This window comes from Cupressus sempervirens, chromosome 6 (genome assembly GCF_028749045.1).
Source record: "Cupressus sempervirens isolate cs-2001-9-10 chromosome 6, ASM2874904v1, whole genome shotgun sequence".
Lineage (NCBI taxonomy): Eukaryota > Viridiplantae > Streptophyta > Pinopsida > Cupressales > Cupressaceae > Cupressus > Cupressus sempervirens.
Genome location: NC_143123.1, coordinates 403,430,543 through 403,438,583, shown reverse-complemented (window position 1 = coordinate 403,438,583; position 8,041 = coordinate 403,430,543). Strand labels below are relative to the sequence as shown.

The 8,041-nt window shown below is 35.6% G+C and overlaps 2 non-coding genes and 1 pseudogene across 2 annotated transcripts; 2 read left to right on the top strand and 1 right to left on the bottom strand.

Moving 5' to 3' along the window:
• Positions 1–625: 625 nt before the first annotated feature.
• LOC149552765 (S-alkyl-thiohydroximate lyase SUR1 pseudogene) lies at positions 626–2,868 on the top strand (annotated as a pseudogene).
• Positions 2,869–3,569: 701 nt separating this feature from the next.
• Positions 3,570–3,642, top strand: TRNAA-AGC (transfer RNA alanine (anticodon AGC)). The gene has a single exon. It is a non-coding gene; the product is annotated as a tRNA-Ala (tRNA).
• Positions 3,643–3,887: 245 nt separating this feature from the next.
• TRNAW-CCA (transfer RNA tryptophan (anticodon CCA)) lies at positions 3,888–3,959 on the bottom strand. Its single transcript has one exon. It is a non-coding gene; the product is annotated as a tRNA-Trp (tRNA).
• Positions 3,960–8,041: the final 4,082 nt, after the last annotated feature.

The window sequence follows — 8,041 nt, the reverse complement described above, 5'->3', positions numbered from 1 at the left end:
GTATAGCTAAAACAAGATTAATAGAGGAATCATCTCATTTTCATGGAGGTATAACAGACACAAAGTTGTGATGTGAGATAAATTTTTGTTTATTGCCGATAGGCTTTCACTTGTGGGCGAGAGCCCATTGGAATTTCCTCATGCTCCTGCTTGCATATGGCTTTCGAAATTCTCTCACCTCCATTGCCAACAAGGGCATGCCACGATCCTACTTACCAGTGATTGAGCATCGCACGAGCTACCGAGCAACACCCTTAGACAAGGAGGGGTTTATGTGCTTGCCATGAGAGGAGGGGTTTTATCGTTCTCACGCCAGGTAAAAATGGTTCCTGCCACCAAGATGGTTGTTGCTGCCAACAACTGACTCAGGGTCCTAGATAGAGTCTGACTGTTGTAGTTATAAACAATCTCCCACCCATTGTCTAATTTTGGCCTCACATGCCACAAGCTTGAATGTTGGATTTACTTGCAATGTCTATATTTAGCAAATTGAAATTCGAGAAATTGTTCTATAATGTGTTGGATATGCCTTTGTCGAGGATAGGAATTCCTCCTCTGTGGTAGCTGCATCTCTTCTTGAACTGAATTTGGAATGCTATTTATATCCATCCCCTTCATGAGCATTATGATTCAACCCAAGACTGCTAAGCATCCAAATTCCTCGGAGATTGATTGCGGTGAGTCGTGACAAACAAGTTGGCATAGGTAGGGCATAGGAAGTGACATATGCAATCATCATTTAGCAGGGAGAATAGAAGAATCTAACTAAATTGTGTGCATTGCAAGAGAATAGGGAGAAAAATGAGGGGAACAGCCAAATGAAATGCAATCCTATGCTCTTGGAGTACAGTAGCAGTATAAGAGGCGTGTTGGCAATGCTATTGAGTAAATTTTCCCCTGACAAGACTGTGATTTTGCAGGTGCATGGAGACGCCTCTTTGTTCAAATGCTTCAGGGCACCTCTAAATGTGGAGGACGCTCTTGTACAATCCACATGTAGGTCCAACTTTAATTGTTATGCTCCTTCCTATGGCATCCTTGATACTCGCAGGTATTTCGTGATTTCTCGATTGGGCTATGGGATTTTGGATTAGGGCATTTGGAGTTTAGTACCTTACAAGAATTTGGGACTTTGCATGCTCCAAATAACATTATTTTATGCTACTATGTTTTTTAATTTTCTCTTACCTTCCAAAAATTTGGGACTTCGCATGCTCCACATAACATTTTTTATTCTACTCTGTTTTTACAAAATTTCTCTTGGATATACTAGCATCTCAAGAAACCCCGTTACATCAAAATTGCATGTGGGAGTTGTTAAATTCCCCAAATATATTCGATGCATGTAAAATCTAGAGCCAGAGCAATTAGAAATTTGCAAGTCAAGGGAGTTTGATCCTCAAAATGCCTTTATTAGCCTTTCTCTATGATCTATGTCTAGCGTTTATGATTCCACTGCAACTATTGTTGCTTGCTGCCCTTGGATGGCAAAACCATGGTTCCAAATGCTAATCAGTTAAGTGGAATTCTTGTACTTATTTCATCACTTCAATTGGTACATCAATCAAAACTCTCGAAATTGATATCAATACGGATGTTGTCTGATTTATTTATATATACACCGTTGCTTCTTTTCCCTCCAACTCTATCATGTATGGTTGCCTTTAAAAGCCATTGGCCCCTATACATAAAAGCACTGTAGAGTGTTGGATTGCAAGGAGAGATTGTAGTACTCTTGATTTGCTAGGGGTACTCTTTCATTTCTTTCTGTAGATTTTTAAAATGTTATTAAAGATAACAACAATGATTATGCTGACAATTATCTTCCATGTATCAATTCTGTCCAGAAAATTGTCAGTACTCAATCTTCCAGTAGGTATTATATTCATATTCTACAGAGACCAAAGAGGGGAAGGAGATTAGGCCATCCTTAAACATCACACATTAAAGAGGAAATTAAGTTTGGGAAAATAAGTCAATTTTGACTATTTAACACTTTTAGGTTAGGAATCAATCCTTAGTGTGTGATGTTTAAGCCGTCCAAAGAGATTATATAGTGGAATTATCCCTTGGACAGGATTATGTTATATCACGGGAATCTAATGGATCTTCACTTTATACAATTTAGGTAGTGGTTGAAACAATCGTGGTTGAAACAATCAAACATACATCAGTTTAGCTGATTCGAACATGTTGTCTAATTATATATAGTCCTGTAGGAAGCTAGAATAAGTTATTATCTGTTGTTGGCCACCGACCACATCCTCTATAGTAGCCATGGGGTGAGAGCTCTCAAAAGAAAGATTTCTGATGTTGTATTAACCAGATATCATAGTTTTGCCGTCCTGATTTACACGTCTTAGACAGTTGGTGACCTCCCAAGGATACACGAAGTGTGAGACCATAAGTGTGAAATTACATTTAGTCCTGAAATATCACAATTTAAATGCTAAACTGCAAAACATAAGTTTCTTAGTTGTTTGGAAATTTGGTTATCAGATTATGTTTTAATACCATAATATGAAAAGCTGGTTTGTTAAGTACTGTTCTGGTTCCTTTTTCCAGATCTATTGCTGAATGTCTCCTCTGGCTTGCCATATAAGCTTACATATGATGATGTGTACCTTACTGTTGGCTGTTCTCAAGCTATACCAGTGTCTGACAGTATTGGCTACCAAAGGCTCAAATATGCTTCTACCACACCCAGGGTTTCCAGTTTATGAAACAGTATGTGGATACAATGGCATTGAAATCAGATTCTATGACTTGATTCCAGAGAAAATTTGGGAAGTTGACTTGGATCAGGCAGAGGCGTTGGCTGATGACAGAACCATTGCAATGGTGATTATAAATCCAAGCAATCTTTGACTATGAACACTTATTCAAGGTATGTTAAGATTTTTTCAAACATTGAAAAATAAGTTAGTATTTCATAATGTTAATGGATCGCTCAACCATCCAACTTTAAGTATAGTCTCTTCCGAAAAAAAACACAATAACTTTTCTTCCCACATATATCATACCGTATGTCTGATTCAAACACAGAAATAATCTAATTTATTAGTTCAGAAAAAGACAACGAAGGAGAAGAAAAGAAAGAGGAGAAAAGGAGAAGGCCATCAGACATTGTCACAATTTGACTTTAGCCATTTTCTTCTGTTATATTCAACCAACAATTATAGTTAATTATAGTTCAGCCAGGTGCAAGTGCTAGTTATAAATTGGTGGTGTATGCCAGAAAAGTAGGACGTTCTATGAAAACATAAGGGCTGCCTATTAAAAACGGCACTGTCTATACAAGGATCAAAATGCACTTTTATTAATTAATTATAAATTTATATATGAATGCTCATTTGTTAAAAAAATACAAACAAATTAGTTATCAGATGCGTTTTGAACTCGGTCAATTTTGATAAACACATTTCAAACAACATGTTCCCTGTCTCTGTTGACAAACATTATTACACAGGAAATTGGTTGATTGTAAGTGATTCTAATTCTGTAACTGCCATTTGTGACTGTTGTGGGAAATTATTTGATATTAATATTTTTGCTCCAACAAACATAATGGGGATGTAGCTCAGATGGTAGAGCGCTCGCTTAGCATGCGAGAGGTACGGGGATCGATACCCCGCATCTCCATTTTTTTGTGTTATTTCTTCATCTTAAAATTCAAAACTGGATTCTTCGAAATGGAATCTTGCAGTTGGTGACATGAAATGAAAACCGGATTCTCCACCAGCTAATTTGGTCTTTTTATCAAGAATTAGAACTCTGCTAAATTTACTGGATTCAATAATGACTTCAATTGTATGAAAAATAGGAGCAAGACATGTAAATCGAATAATAAATCCGGCAAAGGAAAAAATTGGAAAATGAGAAAGGGTTGAACCTGACGTGAATCGAACACGCAACCTTCTGATCTGGAGTCAGACGCGCTACCATTGCGCCACGGATCCACCTTGTTTATTCGTCATTTAGAGTTCTTTATAAAATTCTCACAGTCCCTTTAAATTCCAAGCTCTTGGAATAATTTGACGTTTTAAGCGAAGGATTTTGTTTCTCCTTTACACGACCTAAGCTTTTTATTGAAAGGAGTTGAATGAAATGGACGCAGAGGCAATTGGGACCCAAATAGCAATCGTGGTTGGCCAAGAAGGCTACCTTGGATGTAGTCGCAAAGAAATTTGCATCCAAAATATCCACTCATGTCATTTCGATCTAGATACAAAGCCACATTAAATGGATAATTGGAGAAGTCAAAATCACAACTGAGGGACATGACAATGGGGTCAAGGAAAGGGAATGAATTCGTTGTCAATGATAATGGACCCTCCTACAAGGATACGGTAATTACTAAGCCTATTTTACTCAATTCGGTACCTTTTGAGCATGAAAGATCATATTGATAGCTATAGGTAGATTAGATGAATCGATAGAGTGTGAAATGGGAAGGGGGTGGGTATAAAGGATAAGGGATATATAAAAAGTTGGTTTAGTAAGCAATGGGGTGCTTAAATGGGGGTGGGTATAAAGGATAAGGGATATATAAAAAGTTGGTTTCGTAAGCAATGGGGTGCTTAAATGGAGTTGTTTATCCTGATGCAAAAAGTGATATGTTATATGGGGAATAAGACAAAATGACATGCCTTGATACATATGGTTATGTAATGTGCATTTGTTGGGGGTAGGGTCTAACAACGATGACTTATACTTCTGGTGGAACACACTTTAATAGACACAAACAACATTCACTAACACAAGGGGGAGGGGTCACCGGAAAGAAGACTATTTAATTGTCGAAAAAGAAAAGGTTACACCATGCAGTTTGGAAGAAAGGGCAGGAATGGTTTAAATTTTAACCATGTTGTTTGGCAAAGTTAGAGCCCTAATCTCCTGTTTAATTCACTACATCATAATATGTAAGTTGTTGACTAGTTGTGTGGTTAACCTTGCATTTCCTTATAGCATTACAAATTTTGAAATGATGAAGCTTCTAGATGTTGGCACTAGTTTTAGAAATCAAACTAGTTTTTGTTGCTAGAATGGCTATAGTGAATAGTTTAATAAAAAGAAACAACTCTGAGTTCCTCTGGTTAAAACCCTAATCTCCTATTATGTACGTTATAACACGTAAGCTCGTATTATAAGTCACCATGTTATGTTAATTAGAAAGTTGTGTTAACTTCACATGGCTTATTTATTACAAATTTTGGAATCAACACCTAGTTTCGTAAGCATCGGCTATTCAGATGCAAAAAAATGTCACGCAAGATAGGTAGAATGATATATACCATACTCGCATGACATGGCGCAATAAGGCTAGGTCACTTTTTGTGTCAGGATAATCAACTCCCCAATTTTGTATTTCAAACTAGTTTTTAGTGCTCGCATTTCATTGCTATGTATATATCCAATATATCTATTGTATGTTAAGAGAAGTAAGATGATGTAATGTAATTGAGCCATAGCTATTAGGCACAAAAAATGACATGCTTGGCTAAAACATGATGCAAAATTATTTAATCTCTTTCAACATCGCTTTCCTGATAGTCTGTGGTGAAATTGTAGAAACTACACACCTAGTTTTCATGTATTGTAGCTCGCTGCATGTTTTCCCCTGACATCCGGTCAAAAGTATACAGTTAAATGGCTTGCTAACATGTCATGATGTTTCATATATATATCTTGATGATTTTTGAATTTTCTTGTCATTACATTTCTCATTTGCTAGAATCTTCTTAACCGCACAGTCTACCATCCAATTCGTGTAATCATGTGTGATTGTGTAACATCTACAGTTGAGCCTTCCAATTACCTTCGTCCATAATCCCATCGCGCCATGTCATACTGGTATGGTATATATCATTCTACCTATGTCACATGTCATTTTTTGCATCTGAATAGCTAATGCTTGCTCATATTTATTTTGAATCCCTCTTGATTGGTTTTTATTTGATTGAATTCTCTAATCAATATGAATAATGAAAATCCCTATGAAAGGTCATATTATCTTGATAAAAATGGGATACACTTAATTGAATGGGCTCCCATCTATAATTCATGGGAGCATATGATGCAAGAAGGGCTAGTCTAGATTCATTTGTATAACATACTAGCAAAAAATTGGAGGCCAGGGGGATATTTTCAAAGAAGTTGGAAAAGGAATTGGCACTTTTATATCTTTTGATAAAATCCCTAAAGATAACATTTTAGGGTTGTATAAAAAATTATGCATTTAAAGATTAAGCCCTTAAAAAATATAAAAGAGATTGAGATCCATACTAAATGAGGGGCATGGAAACAAAGGTTTCAAGAGAACATGATGGTGATCTATTCAAGATGCAAGTCAAAAGAATGTGGGAAGTTATCTAGTATGTATATATTAAGGTGAACATAGCTAATGGATATGTGCAGAGATTTGGATAGGAAGATAGGGGAGATACTCCAAGTATAGGGAACATTGAGCCTAAGGTGACTATAGAAAATGAGTAAAAAATGTTAGCTCATTTGTGAGAATTTTGGGATAGGGATATAATATTAAATGGAAAACTCATAGAAGAATAAATATGTGGAATAGAGTGCACTCCAATACCTTTTATTAGTTTGAATTAATTTGAGGAGGATAAACAAAGAAATAGTCCAAATGGAGTCAAGGATGAATTGAAGGTGTGGAAAAAGAATGCTATTGAGACAGTATCAAGCATATTTTTTGATAACTTGAATTCAAGCAATATGGAATTTGAGGAGATAGATAGTGAGAAAAATAATAAAGGATGTTATTTGAATATAGAAGATAGGAATGGCATCCCCCATATCCTTGTAAGTATGGAAAAATATGTTAAGCTTGAAGAAGCTCCATAAGCCACACCTCTGGATTTGGAAGGAGATGATAATAGTATGGTAGATGTAGAAATAGAAGATTGGGAAGTGGATGTGAATGATAGCTTCAAGGAGGAACAAATTGGACTCTTAGAAAAGCTAAGTATAGAGCAAATGGAAACTAAGATATAAAAAATACACAAATTGAAGACAAAAAGGAAATGGGGATAAATCCAACAAGGAAAATATAGCAATTGGAGGGAGCACCAAGGGTCATAGGAAATTGAGAATAAAGAAGCAAATCATCATTTTTGAAGAGTAATGAAGCTCATAACTTGGAATGTTAGGGACATTAATACCCTTAGCAAGGGGAACTTAATTAAGCATCAAATAAATTATACCAAAGATAATAGTTTACTAATATAGGAGACAAAATGCAATAAGGAAGATTAACAAATGAAACTAAAATTTTAGGGATAGTGGGAAGGACATTTTTTTGCATCCTAGAAGGAATTTCAAGTGGTTTTCATTGTCAAATGTAAGCTAGTAATTTCTAGGAAAAAATGAATGATTATTATATGTAGGACCCTCACTAACAACAAGATTCACAAGGGAACTATGGAGTGATGCAATTTATAATTTTCAATAATTTAATGTGTATGGAACGATATCTAAAATATTCAAAATGGAACTGTGGAGTGATACAATTTACAATGGATAAAATTGTAGAATAGTGAGAGGATGATAATTGGAGATGACTTTAATGCCATATTGGAGACACAAAGAAGTAGGGAGCTATGAGAGATTTACTAGAGTTAAGTAGGACTTTCAAGCCTTTGTTAGGGATAATAGGCTAAGGGAAGTTTCCATCAAGAATGGGCAAATCACATGGACCAATAGAAGATAGAGTTTTACAAGAGTTAATGAAAAGTTGGACTGCTTAAATTTATGTGGCAATTGTGAAAGCATTATAGATTTTATAATGTTGACATCCTCCCATATATTGGGTTATATCATTTCCTAGTAGTTAACTATCGTTTAATAAGGTCGGCATGGGGGCTCTATTCAAATTTTAAAACACATGGCTCAAAGGTCCTTCTATTTATGAATTGGTCAAAGAATAGTGGAACGAAGTTAGATTCAAGAAACAATCTAAGTTGTACCACTTCAAAAAAAATTAACCCATATCAAAAATAAATTGAAATAACAGAATAAGGAA